The sequence below is a fragment of the Dermacentor albipictus genome, chromosome 1, assembly GCF_038994185.2.
Source record: "Dermacentor albipictus isolate Rhodes 1998 colony chromosome 1, USDA_Dalb.pri_finalv2, whole genome shotgun sequence".
NCBI lineage: Eukaryota > Metazoa > Arthropoda > Arachnida > Ixodida > Ixodidae > Dermacentor > Dermacentor albipictus.
Genome location: NC_091821.1, coordinates 10,807,501 through 10,828,806, shown reverse-complemented (window position 1 = coordinate 10,828,806; position 21,306 = coordinate 10,807,501). Strand labels below are relative to the sequence as shown.

At 47.0% G+C, this 21,306-nt stretch overlaps 1 long non-coding RNA gene across 1 annotated transcript; it reads right to left on the bottom strand.

Moving 5' to 3' along the window:
- Positions 1–11,416: 11,416 nt before the first annotated feature.
- On the bottom strand, positions 11,417–19,882 carry LOC139054649 (uncharacterized). The gene is made up of 3 exons (XR_011511395.1): positions 19,442–19,882; positions 17,825–17,961; positions 11,417–12,509 (listed from the first exon to the last, which is right to left on the bottom strand). It is a non-coding gene; the product is annotated as an uncharacterized lncRNA (long non-coding RNA).
- Between the last annotated feature and the right edge of the window lie 1,424 nt (positions 19,883–21,306).

The following is a 21,306-nucleotide window of genomic DNA, read 5'->3' as shown; positions in this document are numbered from 1 at the left end:
AAAACAGAATAATCCTTTGGTGAAATGAAGTGAAAGTACAGAATTTAATGTATTAAATAGTTGCAAGCATGATAATTCACCCATATTTCGTACTTCTTGGTTCCAAATGTTCTTGCTGTTCAGTTTGGTTTACCGTAGGGCATTTATTTTTACAGTAGTGAAGCGGTGCATCACGTTCGTGCAGAAAAATAATGCATCAGTTCTAATAGCTTCATGACTTTCATGCATTTGTTTGTGGAACCAGCAGTGTGATCTCTTCTAGTTTATAAATGAACGCACAAATGTTCTCATTTGTGACTTTAATAATACTTAAGCTGTTGACATGCATTGTATTCTGATGCAGTCAAAATTTCTATTCCAGACATGCAGTAATGAGGACACCACCAGTATAAAGCAACACGCTCCACGCACTAAACAGAAGCTACTGCCTGCTACAACAAGGCCATTGTGTGGACGTTGGCTGCTACTACAAGGTAAACAACACATGGTTCAGAACTAAATATGCTTGATATATGCTGTATTGGCTTGCTGTTTGCAGCAAATATGAATGTTTGTTTATATTTGTGGTTCAGTATAATTGGTTCGAACATAAAAGAAAACACACATGAGTTTGGCTAATCTGTGCTGTATCTCATGTGTCACCGTTCTGCCCCAACAGAGTCTATACCAAGCACATCTTGGTCATCACAGGAGCTCCTATCTACACCAATGGGAAGGGGCTGGAGCCGAATTCGCAAGGCTTTCACATCACGAACAAAGAAGCGCATGCAGAAGAATTTGGATGAGATATCAAGTCTGCAGAGGACTATGTCAAGACTGAAACATCTTCAGCCACCATTCCACCAGCACGGACATTTGGCTGAGTCATCCAGATAACTCAGAAAGTACTTTCTAGAAATTGATCATCTTCAGATGCACCTGCAACTTCTGACCAAGCACGTACGACGCTGGCCAAAAGAGTTCCGTCAGTTTGCCCTTAATCATCTTCCTGGCCATGTCAATTCCATTTGGGCCAAGTGTAATTTTTCTTCTATAAATACAAGCTTTTTCTTTGTCCATTCTCGTTAGAGATCATTCATTCTCATCCAAACATAAAGGTTAACCGATTCTTCGCTGATACTTAATACCAGTCACTGTCTAGTAGCCTAACATATCTGTAGCAGTATATGCAGCCTCGGCATGTATTGCATTAAACGGTGTGTTGTGCACCATTTTGCGTTTCATGATGTTTTTAGCCTTCAATGCTTGCAGAGCAGAGTGGCTTCTCTCTTGAATGCAAGCCTTCTCATTTTCCATATTCCTAGTCTCCTTGATGATTGCTCTTCTTCCTCGATAGCTTGGGTCTTCGTGCAAGCTACAATGAAGTGATTGGAGAATCTAGTTTTGCTGCCCCACTTGGTTGTCGTAGCCGTGTTACGTTTCTCGGATGTGGGGGCCTGGTCAATTGCATTGGTCAGCAGTCTCTCGAGGTAAGCATTTGTTCCTGCAGTCCGCACAGTGACATAGACTCCCAGTATACACATACCGTAACTGGTGCTCCCCGTTCGTTTCTTCCTGCTGCAGCCATGGGCAAATTGTGCTTGTGTCCTACCTCGGCCATGATTTGCTCAAAACGGAGACCAGCATATGTACTCACATGGTTCGAAGTGTATGAAGTTGATAGCTGTATGGGTGGAAAGGCCCGCAAAAATGGCTGCCGAAAGTGATGCCCACGAAAGCGACTTGTCCGTATTGAGACAATGTGGGTCACCAAGTGTGAGCCACACATTAGCGGCCCCCGAAAGAAAAGAAACGTGCAGGTTGGAAAGGAGTCAGTGCTAAAATTCCGGGTAGTCCATGTCGTTGTCTAGGCTGCGGCAGCAGATGCCTGCGTCACCCGATTGCTTCGCACTGAAAGTTGCTCATCTTTAACGGCGACTGTCACTGCAAACAGGTGGGACACTCTGTCCAATCTGTTTCTGCTGCTGGTTTTCGCTCGTTACCATGCAGACCACCACATGCGACGAAGGCAAGCACTGCCTGTAGGTAGGCGGCTGAATGTACTGTAAGAGACCCGTGTACGTGAATGCGCACTGTTGCCATATGGTTCGTAGCCAATGTATAATGTATTGTATGAACCCTATGCAGTGATTGCTGTTATCTCACTTGGTTACGGTCACCATGTTATGCTCTCCGATGTGGCAGCCTAGTCATTTGCATTGGAAAATAGTCTCTCGAAATAAGCATTTGCTCCTGCAGTCTGCACAGGGATACTGACTCCCAATTTGCACACACCGTGATTCGGCATCTCCGTTCATCCTTTCCTGCTGCAGCCATGGGCAGATTGTGCCTGTGGCCTTTCTCGGCTGCGATTAAGCACGAACGAAGACCAGCATACGTGCTTACATGGTCCGACGTGTATGAAGTTGATAGCCACATGGGTGGAAAGGCCTGCAAAAGTGGCTGATGAAGGTGATGCCCACGAAAGCGACTTGTCCATATTGAGACAATGTGGGTCACCAAGTGTGAGCCACACATTATCGGCCCCCGAAAGAAAAGAAACGTGCAGGTTGGAAAGGAGTCAACGCTAGAGTTCCGGGTAGTCGATGTGGCTCTGTTGGCTGCGGCAGCAGATGCCCGCATAACCCGATAGCATCGCGATGCAAGTTGCTCATCTTTAACCGCGACTGCCGCTACAAACAGGTGGGACACTCTGTCCAATCTGCTTGCGCCGCTGGTTTTCGCTCGTTACCAGACCGCCATGTGCGACGATGACAGTGAGCCGTTTACGAGCTCGCGTCAATGATTCCAGCGTATCTCGACATGCAAATTTTATTTCTGCTATTGCACGAGAATGTACACTACTTGCCTTCTGCCAATAAAGTCGCCCGTTCTGTTATCTCACTTGTGCCTTGTTTGCATGGGCGTCAGTAGAGGCTCTTTGGTCTCCTGGCAATTAGAACGCACCAGCTATGCGGCAGCGAAGCACTGACGCATGCCGCATAGCCAGCAGGGCAAGCACGGCGCGTACCAGCATATACGCTACCGGCATGGAGGAAGGAAACTGAGTAGAGGCTGTTAGGAACATCCCACCGGTGCCGCCAGTGTTACGAACTTGCACCGCTGCACCACGATTACGGCTTTGTGGTCCCGTAGCGCTCGTCACCCGTTTCGTGACAGAGCGTTGGTAGCGAAGACTCCGAGCCTGGCGTCGATGAGAATAACAAAAGGGACTTTATACATTATATACAGGTTATCATACAGGACATGAACGGGTCGGCACTGGGGCCGAGAGCTCACAACAAACGCGACTGTTCTCGCACGACGACGTCCGGCGAAAACGCGTGACACATCTCACCCCAGTCGGGAGCGACACTCTCTCCCGGTGGGTTGGCGGATCCTGTTTTCGAGCGGCGTGTCGCTGCTTTTATAATCCCCGAGGACCATTGTCACTCAAACGGCCCAATACAAAGTCAGCACACGACGGTCGTCCGAGGGGTCCAACCAGCGACCGCGCTGGCCACCCGGTTCAAAGTTCGCGCGCGCGGTGACCTCCAGGCAAAGGGAGGTGCGGCGCCGGGCTGTCTGGCACACGCCGACACGTCCAAACTTGCGGCTCGCCGAGGCTTCTCCGCTTCTCCCGCAGGACCCGCTGCCTGACGGCTCAGCATCTTGACTTGTGAAGGGAGAATTAGGGCGCTCGCAGGATAGATTCTGCATCTTGCAGATTCGGAATCCGGGCTTGTGGTAATGGCACAACAAGGCCCTACCCCCTCCGCGCGCTAGGAGAAAAGTGTGTAGGAAATGACGTCGTAGGCTCTTCTCTTTTTTCGCTGTTTTTTTTTATTTATTTGCTGTAGCGGCCACGCTTTTCGGGCCACAATGGCGGCTTTGTAATTGTTTGGCATGGAGGAAGGAAACTGAGTAGAGGCCCTACCCCCTCCGCGCGCTAGGAGAAAAGTGTGTAGGAAATGACGTCGTAGGTTCTTTTCTTTTTTCGCTGTTTTTTTTTATTTATTTGCTGTAGCGGCCACGCTTTTCGGGCCACAATGGCGGCTTTGTTATTGTTCGGCATGGAGGAAGGAAACTGAGGAGAGGCCCTACCCCCTCCGCGCGCTAGAAGAAAAGTGTGGAGGAAATGACGTAGTGGGTTCTCCTTTGTTTTGCTGTTTTTTTTTATTTCTTTGCTGTTGTGGTCCCGCCTTTCGGGCCACAATGGCGGCTTCGTTATTGTTCTGTGTGCTCACACGTGTTGCTCCGTAGGTTTCGTACCGTGGCAAAGGCGCCGTGCGGGCAGGTTTGCGTTGGTCTCCGTGTTTTGTTGCGCTGCGTTATCTCGACCGGATGTTGCTGTGGCCAGGTGGGACAGGAGGAACTAAAGTTTATGCGCTTATGCAACGCTGTACGCAATGTACCACGCCACGGCAATGGCAACGGATGAAGGAATATCCGCGGGAAATTTTGCTCTCTTTGGCGGAATCATGCTAACGTGCTAACGATTGTTTAGTATTGCTGCGGAGCGCGCGCGTCCGAGCAGCACGGTTGCGCTCAACGCGGTGTGGTTTCGCGAGAAATGTAAACAAGATAGGAGAGCTGGCCCGATAGGCGGAGCAACGCCATGAGCAACGCCAACTTCCTGCTTCGCTTTAGCTTCACAAAGAGTGAAGTCAGGGCTTCTCCTGAGTTTCCTTCCTCCGTGGCTACCAGCCATGGAGGAAGGAAACTCAGGAGAGGCCCTGACGTCACTCTCTGAAGCTAAAGTGAAGCCGGAGCCATGGAGGAAGGAAACTCAGGAGAGGCCCTGACGTCACTCTTTGTGAAGCTAATGTGACGCCGAAAGTTGGCGTTGCTCGTTGCGTTGCTCCGCCTGTCGGGCCAGCTCTCCTCTCTCGTTTACGTTTCTCGCGAAACCACGCCGCGCTGCGCGCAAACGGGCTACTCGGACGCGCGCGCTCCGAAGCATTACTAAACAATCACGATGTCTCATTGCATTACCGTTGCCGAAGTCGTGTTGAAAGAAGTTCATGAAGAACTTCGCAAATTTGGCTATGAGGTCGAATCGGCCGCTTTTACCGGCTTTTACTAAAATAAACATGCCTTAAGGCTTGCCAACTGAACTGTTCTCGTCAACTGCCGGTACCAGCCGCTGCTCAGTTTTTGCGTGTTTTCAAAAGAAATTCACTTTTATCGCTGCCTTCTACTTGCTTTTCTCAGCTTGGGCTTCCATGGGGCTCTCAGACGGACTTGCGAGCTAGACGTCTGGCGATACGCAAAAAATGTACGCATTCTTCCTGCACTGCATGAATGCACTGGAGACACATGCGACACATCGACGCATTTGCGATCCATTTGGAGTTTATGAGCACAAACACATTCTCGCTTGAGGAATCGCCGTACTTTAGCGAATAAAATTCGGCTGGCCGCGCAGCACTACGACAGCGCGCCGGCGAGGAGGCAGAATGTCATTTCTGACTCCGCGTTTAGATTCACTGACTGCGGCCGGAGGTGCCTTAATTCTTACCACGGTAAGTGAAGTATCACGGAACCAAAATTTTGCGATAGCCGGCGCACGGTGCAGAACAGTGCAATCGTAGTACCGGCCTACGTGCGACCACGGAACAGCCGGCATACGTTCTGTGGAGCCTTGCTCACTCTTGCAGCGCATCCACTAACCTTCACTTCCCTGCGCTTCTCGCGTGCAAATATAACATACGCCTGCGGTAGGGAGGATTCGTTCCTTAAGTCAAAGCAGCCGCTTCTTTCCCATCTTCCAGGATGAAGCGTCGGCTGGAAGGCGCACGGTGCCGAGGGCAGCAAAATGCACATATTCTGCGTAACACTCTATCAGCACGTGTATTGGGGTACACCTGTGCAAGTGTGCATGAACCTCGAACACGCTCTGTTTAAAGGATTTCGTGCTGCCGCGAGTACAGCGAGGAACAAGCAACAGTTAAGCAAGGTGTGTTTTAATATGCACAAAAGCAAGTTGTTACTGAACACAAACAATGAATTCATAACGTACGTTCTACGTGCCGCAAATACACCATATGCGTTGTCGAAAGCAGGGATCACTGACCTGCAAGGCGTTCATTGTGCAGATTCTGAAACGCATCGGTTTTGGCCCGCTATGGCACGTTAGCATGATTCCGCCAAAGAGGGCAAAATTTCCCGCGGATATTCCTTCGTCCGTTGCAATAGCTGTGGCGAGGTACATTGCGTACAGCGTTGCATGCGCGTTCATTTCCCGAACTTTAGTTCCTCCTGTCCCACCTGGCCATAGCAACATTCTTGAGAGCACGGTCTAGATAACATACCGCAACAAAACACGGAGACCAACGCAAACCTGCCCGCACGGCGCCTTTGCCACAGTACGAAACCTATGGAGCAACACGTGTGAGCGCTGAGAACCATAACAAAGCCGCCATTGTGGCCCGGAAGGCGTGGCCGCTACAGCAAATAAATAAAAAATCTGCAAAAAAAGGGGAGAACCTACTACGTCATTTCCTCCACACTTTTCTCCTAGCGCGCTGGGGGGGGGGGGGGGGGGGGGGAGGGCCTATGCTCAGTTTCCTTCCTCCGTGGGTTGTAGCTATAGAGTTTCCAACAATAGAGAAAGAAATGATCCAACTTTTGCCCAGCTCACCGTCGCCGACACAACTTTGCGGTGCGCTGAAAACGCTGGAGTATATCGGGAGCTTTATTGCTCTGTCACACCAGGCGCATTTCTTCCGTCGGCGTCACCGTGATGGTCCGCACAAAGTGTACGCCGCGCGCCCGATGCTGTATGCACGAGTGAAAGCGTGCGACGGGAGCTGACTAGCCTAAAGCTCTTAAAGTTTAAGGGCTTTAGACTATCGCGGCTCAATCTCGCCCGTGCGAAAGGGAGGAGAGCGGGGCAGAAGCCCGCCGTCTTCCGTAACGCAGGAGGCACTGGGAGGAGGGGAGGAAGGAAGGGGCGGCGTTCTACCATAGAAAACGGTTCTACTCCGACTGCAAGTGCGCATACACAGCAAATTCCGTCGCTCGGTGACCGCCACGAGTGGATTCCAACAAGTTGGTCGCGCCGTCGCTGAGTCGCAGTGATCGGCGCGATGTGGGAGGACCAATGTGTGACGAAACAAGGCGCCGTCAAAGTGGGCGCTTTCACGTTTTGCCGCACGTTGTTAGCTCTGTGGAGCAGTGTCGCGCGCCAGTTTTAGCTATGTTTTAATAAGGTGTCCCCACCATCGTTTGCGATTTAGCAGCTTCATCAACATTTTTCTTCCGCTTAAGCAATTCGTTCAAAAGGAGAAGCTGCGCGCTATCCAGGTCGGGAGAAGGACGCCGCTTCAACATAAGGCCGTATACCCACTTGATCGCTACTGTAGTCAACCTCTTCATCGCTACAAATTGTGCCAGCTGCTTACACATGACACTCAATAGTAGCTTGTTCTTCTGAAAAAGCAAGTACTCATCTAGGAAAAAAAGTTGTGGCTTCCATAGTAACAACGAAACTGGAGTGTACTAAACGGAACCACCCCACCGACGCTGCACAAGGCCAAGCCGCACGCTCATACTTGGTGTGTTGTGCAGCGCCTCACTCACCGTATCTGTAAGCTGCCGTAAAGTCTCAAAAGTTTTTAAACGTTAAAATTGGTGTACCTATTCTATTATCTAATAATAATAGGAAAATTTGAATATTTGACTAGTCCATGTTATCTTTATATAATGATCGATGCAGGCATGGATACTTCGTGAGCAAGAAGCAACCTTGCGCATCGCTGTGATTGCGATGGAAATCGCGCAGCCGCAAACGCATGTGAAAGCTGTCAGTAAAAATCACTCTGCGACGTGCGCGGCAGAACGATTTTTTTCGCCCTAATCGCGTCATGCGAAACAGCCTTATGTGGTGGTCGCCCGGCCGTATTTTGAGGGCGATCTGCGTAGGCGGTGTTGCATCTGGGTCGCAAACCCCAAGGGTAGCGTTGGCCTGGCGGCCTGGGGCACAACTGGAAGCATCCGAAGGTCCTGGCAAAGCATGAGTCGACTGCTAACAGAACAACTTGTTTATTCTAGCATCGCAAAAGAGCGGCTGGTCAGGTCGACCGAAATGGAGAGACGGGAGAGCACGCTAGTCGACGGAAGAATTCGGAGCCTCTCTCTTGGCGTCCGGGGGCAGCTGCTTTTATACGCTCGGAGTTGAGGGCAAGAAGGGACGTCTCGGGATGAGGCCACGTGACGGCGGGGCACGGACACGCTGAGAGACACGTTGAGACGAGTGTAGTGACGCATCCGCCGGGCCGGCGCCGGTCAGACCTCCTCGCTTCACACTTGGGGAGCTCCCCTCCCCGGCTGCCGCGCTTTGACAAGCGTGGGCGCCAACATGCACACACACACACGCACACACGAAGACATGTGGCATTGAAACATGCCTGGACGCGCTTGGCGGGGAGGCGTTGCGGCGGCGCTGAACGGGCCAATATGTCAGCCGCTTTGAACGAAGCCTCGGCGTCCGTTGCATCCGCGCCGGCTATACCGCGCGTCGTAGGCGAAACGTAACAGCGGCGAAGTCTAGGTGGAACGACGGCTCGTAGCTTTATGCACGTTGAGCGTTATTGGCGCTCAGTTTGCGTTGAAGCGACAGACAGCACGGAGATCATTTCGCTTGCTACTGCTGCCGCGCTTGCTCACGCCATCGTTCGACAGCGTTTCGACAGCGAGTGTCCGCGGTCATCTAGCGTGATGTGTTCATGTTTGCTGTGTACGCTGACACCATGCTTGTTAATTTAGATAGCAAGCAAATGTTTACAAGTTGATGAAGCCGATAAGAGTGCTATCCTTACTTCGTATGGCTGTCTGCTAATTTGCTATCGCAATCGATGCTTCGCCCAACGTTACTAGACTAGCTTCAGTTTTAAAACTCGGCGCCGTTGTGCGGAACCGCCACCCGCCTGCGCGTTCGTGGCGCTGCAGTCGCGCCCGGTTTCACTTCCTCACTAGCCGGCTACGCGGGCGGGCCGGACTAAGCACGCGGTGCAGCGTTGGTGTATTCTGTGGTTCGTTGTTGGCGGCGAATTTCAGCAAGCATGTCATCCGTGAAACTGTAGCTTTCGCCGAGTTTCTTAAGAATATCAGCAGACGATGCCGACGTGCTGCGTACCTCCCTGCATAGGCCGCTATCGGAACGATGTCGACAGTTCGGCGCACCACTTTTTCTGTGCTCCCAGCAATGCGACGCTTCGCTCGGCGTGAAACAGAGCGATTCCTCGGGCCGACCGGGAACTCACTGCGAAATCAACGGCACGCGCTCGTGTACTGCTCCCGCGTTCGTCGTCGTCTTCCACAGCTGGCTGTGTGGCCGTTCATCTTTCCAGCGTAGAATTTCACTTCACTTCGGTCGTCGTAATGGGGAGGCCGCGTTTACGGGGGTATGAGTCATTGCTTAAGGGAAGGAAGGAAGGAAGGAAGGAAGGAAGGAAGGAAGGAAGGAAGGAAGGAAGGAAAACTTTATTTGGTCCTGCAAGTAGTGATAATTCATCACTAAGCGGGCCGCTCCCACGTCGGGACCGGAAGGCCAAGCCTCACGGCCACATCGTGAGCCTGCTGGACAGCCCAGAATTGTTCATCCAGGTCCGGGCTGCGAAGTGCAGCCTCCCACCTGGACGCATTCTTGATCGCCGAGTCTTCAATTATTTCGCAAGACCAGAGCATGTGTTCGAGCGTGCCTAAAGCACCACAATCTTGGCAATAAGGCTCTGTATACGTCTCTGGATAAAACAGGTTTAGTCTCCGTGGGCAAGGATAAGTACCCGTCTGTAGTAAGCGTAATGTGAGTGCCTGAGCCCTGTTTAGTTTAGGATGCGGCAAACTGTAAACCCTGCGATTAAGAAGGAAATACTTTGTGATTTCATGGTATGTGCAAGGGGAGTCTCTATTCTCGGGGAGTACCGCCACGCCGTTGCGCGGGGCAGAGCGGACGATAAGATCTCGCGCTGCCTCATGAGCGGACTCATTGAGATTCGGAGGGGCTCCCTCGATCATCCCAAGGTGAGCAGGGAACCAACATAAGTAGTGTTGAGAGATCTCACATGCCTGCATAATTTTAAAAGCAACCTTAGCCACCGTGCCCTTCTCAAAGGCCCTAACGGCCGACTTTGAATCGCTATATACAAAAGGCCTGCGCCTGTCAACCAAGGCGAGCGCAATAGCCGCTTGCTCCGCGACCTCTGGCCTATCAGTCCGAACGGTACACTCTAAAAATTTTAACACCCTTAAGGGTGTAAATGACTTGTCCCATGGGTGACACCCTTTTTGGGTGTATTGCTACACCTCAAGCAAAGGGTGCAAATTAACACCCTACAAGAGAAGGGGTGTTAATATGACGTCACCTCGCCTATGGGTGTAAAGATAACAACACCCTTTCTATATGGGGTGTAACAAAGACACCACCCTTTCAATATGGGTGTAGCATGGACAATACGCTTCCAAAAGGGTGTTATCCCTGCAAGTATTTTAGCGTTCACTACAGCCATGTAGTTAATGGGCAGACTAGCTGTTGTGAATGCTGCCTAGCCTTAGCTATGGTACTACCTTGTTCAGTATGAGCCAGAATCTGTGAGGCGTCGTCATATTGCGCTTCTGGTCCGTCATGTGGTAGCATAACGTGCGACCCTTTCAGGCAAACAATTTAAGGTTTCGCCATTGCAGCAAGGCACACACGCCATGCGTTTCGTAATCTTCCTCTGCAGTGATAGTACACTGCCGGTCGGATGCAGAGCGCAATAACAATGCGCGCTGCACTAAGGACACAGGATCTCCCGCACCTTGGTGCACCAGTACTTATAACCCCGTGGAAACAGCACACAGCCAAAAGCATAGTTACATGCATTTCAGAAATAATTAAAAACCTCCACTTTTCTTGGTCAAAAATTTTCGCAACACCAGCTCGACCAGGAGGGAAAGACACCACAGCTCGTTGTTGTAGCTCATATTGAATGCAATAGAGCACAAGCAATGCATGGATTGGCGACGGTAACAAGTGCAGTACTACAGAAGCATATGTTTGCCTGTCAAACAGTTTTTTGCCGTTTTAAGCACACATTTCACACCTCTATTCATCAAAGTTGTCATTTATCACCACGGGATGCTTCTACTACTACTTTGACACATGACTTAAAGGTAGCACTCAAAGCCAAAGAACAAAGTGCTTCCACGTCGAATAATGTTTCAGCATTTACAAACAAAACAGCATGTGTAGCTGTCCTTGCTGTTCAATATATAAGCATGCACTATTTCCTGAAATATATGTATGCTCCATTTACTGAAAGATACCTGCTTATACCCAATAACTTAGTTTATTTTTCACCATGTGCTTGCATTGAATATTGCAAAGGCATTGTAAGTTAAGCTACCAGAACAACAATCAGCTAGTCCAAGGTTACCTAATTGAACAACATCATTGTAAAATTTGTGACGAAATGTCAGAAGTATTTATTTCATTCAAGAGAAATGGTTACATAATAATGTTTGCACATTTTAAAAGTAAAAAGGAAGATGAGTAAAACCATACCAATACAAAGACATAAGCACCGAATAATGGCACAGGCTTGCTCAATTAAATTTTAAGCAGAACAGTTTTTTTAAATAACCTCACTACGAAATATCACATGTTTTCATTCGAAAAGCACTGCATCTTATTATGAAGCACAAAAATAACCGGTCACATAAGTAAGAACAAGTCTGAGTGTGTCTTTAACACAAGGATAAAAAGTTGGGCGAGTTGGTACAGTAACATGATCTTGGATTGTAGTGCGAAGTGGCATGGACACAGACTAGAAGCAGACAGGATGAGCGCTAACCCTCAACTAAATTTTTGCAAGCTAGTCTCTTATCAAGTATACCTGTAGGCATTGCGACCATTGTGCTCCCAAGATGCATGAGGCATTAGTCATTGCAGAGTTGTAAGGACATGACAATCCTAGGATGATTATGTTTTTGAGGCTTTTTTTCCCCACTTTCCTTCTTTTGAAACGTGTACACTTTAGTCATGAATACAAAAATGCTACAACTGGCGTGTGATAAGTTTTGCATCTTATTTCCTAGCAGCTCATTGAAACAAGCCACGATGACAAATTTAAATGCTGTTACCTCATCAGACATTCAAATTTCTTAAACACAAACAAAACCAGATAGGCATTAGAGTGAGCATCACTTAAATACATTACACTGGTTTAAAGTTATTGCGCCACTTTGTGCCAGGTAAAAACGTTAGAAACATCAAAAATGTTAAGATTCTACGGCCAACTGTGAAAACTAAATAAAAAAAATCATTAAGCTTTCTTAAACGGGTACAGGAGCTTTACAACTGGCCGTCTTGGTTATGGACACGCAGATAGATGAGCAGCCATTCCACTGAGACGAGAATGTTGAGGGCTTCGCATGGAAGTCTGTGAGACACTGCAGAGTAGTTCTTGGTCCACATGAAGGAGGTTGCTTGCACACACGTCTGGGCCACCATACTGAATGCATGGTGTTACCGGAACCTTTTCCCCCTGCATTGTGGTAAAAAAGCATGGTTAAGTTTACACGATATTTAATATGCAAAAAAAAGAGGTGAGACATGCAAACAGGACACGAGAGTAGAGAAGTGAACACGAACGCGAAAAACATGAAAAATTTCATTAAATCGTTTTATTAGATAAAATTTTTATACTATGTGTCATTCATTATGAGGGTTCATAACCGCAACACATTTAATATATAAGCAGGTAGAATTATCAGCTTGGTCAGTTTGTACAAGCTCGTTTGAAGCAAGAAATCGAGTTTCACAAACACAACCTCAACATTCTTGATTGAAAAAGGAACACTTCACATGACATGCAGTCCTGTGAGTGGAAATTGCACAGTTCAAGAAAAACAAATTAAAACTCACAGACCGATCCTGAAAAAGGAATAAGCACCTGCTACTGCAAAAAGCGAATTAATTGATAGGTTTTAGTAGCACAAGGGCATCTTTGGCCAATTAGCGCCAAGCCTATACTGCAAAAAATAAACTTAGTGCATCTTTACAAAGCAAATATATAAAGATGACTAATGCCTCTCTGCACTACAGTTGCTTTGCTCTAGCGTGAAGTCATTTTAATGCATGCACACGTACATACACATGCTACACCCAAGTGTAACAGCTGCAGAATTAAAATTGGGCATCAACAAAGTCGCCACCTTTAACCATTGATCCCAAGCTGTACTAGTGACTGGAGGCAGTGGCGTAGCAACAGGGGGGGCCGGGGGGCCGTGGGCCCCGGGTGCACGGGGCCAGTAGGGGGGTGTCATATACGCCTGAAGACACCCGAAAATTGTCGATATGCTCGCCTTTCTCGACTACACATGGGAGGGGGGGGGGGGGGTGACTGAAGCGCTAAGGGCCCCGGGTGCCAGACGACCTAGCTACGCCACTGACTGGAGGTAGTACCAATATCGCCAATGACGAGTTGCACTCTTTCTGCCCGATGTTATGCTGCTCGTACTGTCAAAGATGAGTTACAGTCGGCATTGAGGGAAAGCTGCCCTCAAGAGCAGCTCTTATTTTTGTGTTATTTCTAACCAGAGACCAATGAAGTAATATATTTTTAGAATGAGAATGACACCGAAAAATTGAGTACGTAAAAAATTTGGTACATTTTTCCGGAATTAACTTGGGGGTTAACGGCTAAAGCGGCAATCCAGACACTAGAACAAGTTTTGACATGTTTGCTACCAGTGAATGCTAGAAAATATGTTGGCATACTGTGGTTTTGTCCAACAATGCAAAAGGGATTCTTAATAACTGAGGAAATAAATGGAAAAGTATCATGAAGTATATTTCGCGAATGTAATGCAGAATCACTCAACTTCTGTTACTATATAATCTCCACTAGATTAACCTGCACTTTCTGAACTAGTTCAGGAGGTGCTGAATTTCACTCCTCATTCCACCAGTTCAACGTGGCAGCACCTGCACGTTGTGATTCGTTTTACTTAGTGCAGGCTTTGTACAGGGCGAGTTCACAGCATTCCCTGCACTTGGCCGAAAGGTAGTGCATGTTTACGCAGGTGTGGTGCCGCTTCTGCACGAGTGAGGCGCAGAAATCAGAGTTTCATACAATAATTACTAGAGGGAACTCTGACGTTAGTGTCCACAGGAGATCAAACAAGAACGGCTGTACCAGTATGGAAATTATGGGAAGTACATGGATTTGCCTAAACTTCGTCTGTTTGGCTTCAAACGGCTTTGTGACTTTGTAAACTAGTCATTCTCAACAATATACTGTGTAATAAATAAATAAACATGAAAATCGTCCGACGACAGGATTCAGACACAGGAACTCTAGAACAGAAGTCTGATATTGAAACCATTAAGCCACGGAGGCATGTAACGACAAGCGAGTGCAACGCCCTGATGAATTTATCGCGGGTATACCAGTGCCTTGAGACGCTTGGCGCCCTTCGATTTGGCTACCTGGACAAGCTCAATCGTTGCAATAGCAATTGTGCGTGTTGACGCCGTCTTCTGCACTTCGAAGAGTATAGACTGCGCTGAAATTTACGACAATAAGATTTATATAGCGTATAATATACGAAGCCATAAGAACGTCTGAATTCACAAGCACGATTATCCGACAAATCCATGTGCTTCCCATTATTCCCATGGTGGTACGACTGCAGCGCCAGAGTTCCCTCTAGTAATTACTGTAAGAAACTCTATGGCAGAAATAACCGAAGTGCCTCGCATTTTGTTCTGGAGTAATAAACTAAGTTTTGCTGGTCCCATAAATCTTACTGGTCATTAATTCCAAGTTTTAGTGCAGTCACATGTCTAGTAGCCAATTGTGGTATTTTGCATAAACATTGCAAAGCCAACTGTGGTGGATGTTCACCCTGGTAAATTGTTTATGATGGAGTAGCATAGACTACTGAAGCAATCTCTGGAAGGCAAGTCAAGTAATTTTCTTATTAGCAGCCTCTAAACAGCATTCGAGCTTATGACACATGCACCTCAGATATGCAAATATTTCCTTGACTCAGCAAGAAGCGATGCTTCATGTTCCACGAGGCTACCTCTATCAAAGCAGTATTGGTGCTCTCTAAAAACAATGCCAATGCATATTATCCAAATATTTTTCAGGGGCAACAGTTATGCCTGAAATCATGCTAGATTAGTTTTTTTAAACCCATGCTCAGACCATGTTAGAAGTGCTTCTTAAAATCCTCCTATTTATTAGACTAGTCATATATCTGTACACAAAGGCTACTAATTAGGTCCCATGCTATATCATCTTAACAAAAACTTCACTTCGTAATACACATGCTATGATAAGATTTGAGACCACATTGAGATACTGAACAAGGTGAATTCATTATTTTTAAAATGAAGCTCCTGTTCTTCCAAAGGAGAAGAAAGGATACTGAGGGTCAAAATTTTTCTGAATCACAGCTGGAAGATACCAGGGAAGGCATGTGGAAACTTATTTGTAATTTTCTATTTAAACGTAGAAATGATAAAGGGAAATGAAAATGGTAAAAAAAAAACAACCAGGCATGGGGGGAGAACGAACCTACAGCCTTTGCATTAGGCATGCGATGCACTAACCACTGTGCCACCGAGGCAGCATTCAACCGTCCACAACAGCCCCTCAGATTGTCGACGCTCGAAAACGGCTGTAGTACCACAGTGGTTAGTATATCACATGCGTAATGTGAAGGTTATGGGTCCGTTCCCCACCCACAGGTGGATATCTTTTAATCCACTTTCACTTACCCAGAATTTATCATTTCTATACTTCATATAAAAAAAACTTAAAACATGTTCCTGTATGCTTTCCTTGGCCTCATTATCTGCTGGCTTCTTCCAGTTCTGTTACTTCCAACACTTATACATATTCTAATCTGGTAAGTAAACAGTTCTGCATGATGCTGGAATACAATATAAACATTATTGCATGGCCGTGTTATACAGAATGCCTTACATTGCCCAGGCAAGGTGTATTTATGTCAATCTGAAAAAAAAAATTCCACTCTAGGCAGAAATGCTGTGTACTGCTGTGTGCAACAGGGTTTAACGAAAACAACTTGTTCAGAAATAAAGCCACCAAACAACGAGGAAATATGAAAACTAGATGAAAATTTGAGCAGTTGCATGTTAAAAATTTAGCACAGCAACAGATAAAGACATAATGAAGGAAGCGCGAGGATGGTTTATTTTGGACACACGAGGCAATATACTTGAAAGATGCATATGAGCTTACACGTGGATAAATATTGTTTATGTAGTAGCTAAACTACGAACAGGCCTAGAACACACTGATACAAGGTGTCGAGCATGTCAATCTTATCATGCCCTTAAGTCAAAGAAACATGGCTGTTTCTCATGATTCGCTACACATGGCTGGCTTACACAACTTAGCCACTTCTATATATGCCTTGTAATTACCAGGTGGTCTGTATAACACATGCAAGCTTTAAATATGTACAACTGCAACGTAGCTGGACAGCACCAAGGTAATGTTGTTTGCCATCGTTTTGAGGAAGTGAAACCAATTCTTGCATTTTTCCTAATTAGGTAATTAGTTAACAACGATTACTTAACTGCTCAAATATTATATTCAAAGCAAAAGTGTCAGTGCGAAAATTGTAGAGCACCCTGAAAAATTCCCAATCCTGCTTTCTACTGCTCAATAGGTGCAACAAATGTTTCTTTCAAGCTTGAAAGAAGCCAGTGAACACATGCAAGTGCCGTGCAACTAACCGCTTGTGCACCTGAACACCATTTGGCTCCTCCTTTCATTCTTGAAAAAAAAACTTTTTGAAAAGAATATTTTAGAAATTGATTAATTATTGACTATGTTTTAGGCAAAATGCATGAAATAGTGTGACTGCCACCTCCATTTTCGGCGACATTGACTCCATTTTCATGTCCAAATCCAGCTATACATGGTGCGTGTTTTGAGCTGGTTCTGTAATTTAGGCTGGTTTTGACTAATTGAAGCTTCGCACTTTAATAATGGAGTCAGGTTAAAAAGAAATTGGTACATAAACAGTCGCTGTCAGTACTCCATACTCCTTTAACTTAGTGCAAAGTGCTTGTGAGCCAAGAAGTTGGTAGTTCTAAGCAGTATTTCTCATTTTGACCTGGTGTTATAGCCCACTTACTATGATGCCATGCTGCTCAGTCATGCTGGTCCCAGCTTCAATCTAGGCCATGACAGCTGCCCTCCAATGAGGGTAAAATGCAATAACGCTTATGCACTTATATTCAGGTGTACATTAAAGAAGGCCAGGTTCCCAAAACTTCAGGCTGTGACTTTGGTATGTAAAAGCCCATAATTTAATTTTAAAATCTAAAGGTGCTTTATTAGGAGCAGGGGCATCATTTTGAGCTTTTACTGCACTGCCATGGCACCAAGGAGCTCTAAGTAAATAAAACAATTTCATAGACAATGTACATATCTTGCAACATTTACAAACAATTCTCTGCATGCACCTCTGTTGCTGTTATATTTAGATCCGTATGCCAAGGCGGGTTACGATGTTAGAACTTGTTTCAAACTTGTTTTTTTACCGCTTTAAAGTTGTTGGTTACCTTGCATCTCATTGTGTGTCGAACGCACATTTCAGTGCATCAATTTGTTCAGAAAGTGCACTCCTCTGTATTTATTTGTGCATGCAAAAAGGGTTCAGAAGAACTGCTTTCTGAAGGTCTGTATAAGAACAAAAACCAATTCTATGTAGGCTGCACAAAGAGAAAGGATTGGTTTGTAAATATGTTATTTAGTTCTTAAAAAAAGAGGCAGCTGTCAGTATTCTGTTCCAAAGTAAAAATTGGCCCTACCTGGCTCTGCTTCAGCTTCCGATGTTGATGGTCCATTCGGGGGCACTCAACTGATAGGCTGCACTTTGGCGATGTCGGGTGTGCTGTCACCAGGCCCAAGGTCGATCGACAGCCTCACCAAAAGTCGAGTCCAAACGCTATAAAAGAAATATCTCATCATTTTGCTATCAGTTTTGTCATCTTGCGTGTTTCACACACGGCCGTCAGTGGAATATTTCGTCACTTGGATACTGAAAGAAATTCAAGCATTTTCTGGCAGCCAAGCTGATGATGATGATGTGTGGTGTTTTATGGCGCAAGGGCCACGTTTGGCCAAAGAGGGCCATGACAAGTGGTAATGTTGACGATGTATTATGGAAGATGTAACTTGGCTGTAAACTGGCCTAAAAATTGTCGCTGTAAAGTGCGTAAAATCTACGTGCTATAAAATTATGGCAATGACTAATGACAAATAGTATGGACATTAAAATCCATCGTGGAAGAATGATGCAAAATAGAAAATATATAGGATGGTAAAATTACTTGGAGCACTGCTGCCTCACCAGAGCCCTTGAAACACAAGGGCCTAGAGGCATGTGCTATACGAAAGAGCTATCACAGCAGCATCCTCTGAAGAGAGGACGGCAGCCAAGCTGAATACACAGTAAATGGAGAACATTAAAGAGCAAATGCAGTTGTCACATTAGATTGATCAAGTACAGCAGAAATGGAAAATAAATCAGTGATACTCTGTTGGCTTTGAATGCAAGAAACGTAAAAACAGGAACTTGCAGCCACGCCACATTGAATTTCCCGCGTTTGCTACACCTCACAAGTTTGGCATCGTCCGGTACTCGGGGATAGTAACCGCTTAAAATCATAATGAACGAGCGTCGGCATAAATTAACAGGATACTTAACCAGGCAATATTGGCGCATAAAACAACTCACGTAGCGAAGCTACTGTCATTTACCCGATGACGCATCTGCGGGCGAATTCAAAAAGGAAAGTTTCACTTGTTTCACGCCTACTAAGCTAAGACAGAATTCGAGTTTCTTACTAAACTATACTGGATATTTACGCTCCGAATAAAACGCTGGAAATTTTGTTACGTCACATTGCATACATATGAAAGTGAGGAAATTGCTTTTATTGTATTCTGCCCAGACGGCATGCAGCAGCTACCTCTCATGCAACAGAAGCATGAAAGTGGTACTCGTGACACCGAAAACAAACATATACAGCGCCAACGTTACGCCCTTTGGAGTTGGAACTAAGCACGATCAAGCCAGTTAGTTTTCTAGCTTTCATAACGCCATGAACACGACCAAACATCGAGCGAAACAACTCTCTGCTCTCGAAAATTATTACCGCTTCTATTTATATACTTATCGCTGCCACAAGCAAAAGTCAATGGGCTAGCTGTCCACAAGCCGCAGATTCGACTGACAGCAACATATTACGGTAACGTAAAACAATTTCCACGCTAACTTAGCAGCCGCGGTGTGCTCTAAATGCCAAAGTTCTCGTTTGCCGCTCGAAATTCACACCATGATGACGGGCACTGCATCTTTCACATGAAATATTGCACGCTTTGCGCCGGAGCTCAATAGGAGGGCGAAACGCATTTGCACGTACCTGAAATCCGCATGCCGGAAACCCGTCGACGCTTCCGAGAACGGGGCGCACAGCCATACACCCGTACGGCGGCTTGACTTGGACGTGAGGCACTTCTATCAAACATTTCACATACGACATGCTTCACACCGATTGCGCGAACACCAAAAAATGACGCAGGCCGCATTGCGACGCCGGGCAGACGTGCATCCACCGATGAGCTGCGTGCGCGGATTGCAGAGAACAAAGCCATACAAAACGTTAGGCGCGAGAAGATGGCGGCTCTCGTTGCGGAGACGAAGCGAACGAAGCAATGACGCGCGAATGAATGTTGCCAACTGTTGGTTCCGCGTTATGCCGGCGGTGGTGGCTTTAGTGGCGTGTGTTGCGGCTGTCTAATTTTTTATTTCTTTTTCCCAAACAGTATAATTAAGATCAGTTATTTGTTTGAATTTTTAACTGTGTCATTTGGCATTACCTTTGTCTTTTTATGCTATTAAGCGGCCAATTATGGCCTCCCAGGTTCGCGCGCAAATCTCAGAGGCCATAAGACAACTCGTTAGGAGATGCCGTTCTTGTCGTTAACGTTTCATCATCGTTTCTTCAACTGAGATAGGTAGTGTCCCTTTTCCCGGGGTTGGGAGGGGGCGATCAAGACGGCATCGCTCCGCGGGGCGCGGAGGAGTGGGTTGGTGTTGGTTCTTATCGCGAAATTCGCGAACCCTGCGATTTTTTTTATAACGTAAGCATTTCTATACTTCTCCAACAAGAAAAACCATCCGTCCGTCAGTCCGTACCACACGATATGTTTCAAAATAGAACCCGCAACAGCGAGTGAATTCACCTTCGTGCTAGCTCTCGCTTCAACGCGACCGAAGCGGCGAGAACACTGCGCTCAAGAAGCTCTCAGCTCATGCCGCACTATGCGCTTTTCGCAGAACACTTTCAAGATAGGTGTACGCGCGTCTGTTTTCAAAGCGAAGTAAACGGTGCGAACACAGCGCGTGAAGGTTTCAGCAGTGGGCACACTCTGTCCACAATGCAGTTCGCTTTCAAGATACGGTTCGCGCGGCCGTGCCACAAGCAGCCGCCGCCGGAGAACGGTTGATAATGGTTCGACGCGGATGAGGAGGGCTAAAGAGCCATAACAGCTCAAAACGAACGGAACGTCACCAGCGCGCCTGGCCCCGCCAGCTGCAGTACTTTGCTTGCGCCGCCGACCAGAGCAGCTCGTGTCGCCGCAGCGCTGTCGCTTATACTTGTCGGCTCAAGTCTCATAACATTGATAACGACATGGACTGCGTGTAGATGAGGAAGAGTCACAATGCTTACGCACACTTAGACAAATCCGAGAGGAGTTCCTGTGTGATTTTTTTCTACCGGAAATGTACAGTCAGCGGTGGGACCCAGAGTTGACAATGCCTGTAAGAGGGGTGCCAAGCTTTTTTTTGTGTGTGAGAGTCTTGCCCAGCTCCCAAAGATCTGCTCAAGCTAAGACTTGCTGATGGCTGTATGGGTTTTTTTTTATTGTCGCATGCCCTCGAACCGCCACAAATCCTGCAGTGTAATGGCATTAGAGCAGTATTCACGTGCAAAGGGAAATGCAGCCGGTAATTGGGCTGCCTAAGGTTTGCGGCCCGGCGGCAGCTGCCCTCCCGTCCCCCTTTTCCGTTGACAAGTTAGAGGGAGGGGTCTAGAGCAATCTTACACCCTCTCCCGACAGTGGCGTAACCAGAAAAATTTTTCGTGTGAGGGGGGGGGGGTCCCAATTGACCGTGGAGGGGGAAGGAGCGGGGCCATTGCCATAGCAGCAAAAATTTTACTGTTAGTGAGCGTTACAAGTGCCCGGCGTGCCCCACTTGGCTACGCCGCTACTAGCCCCCCTC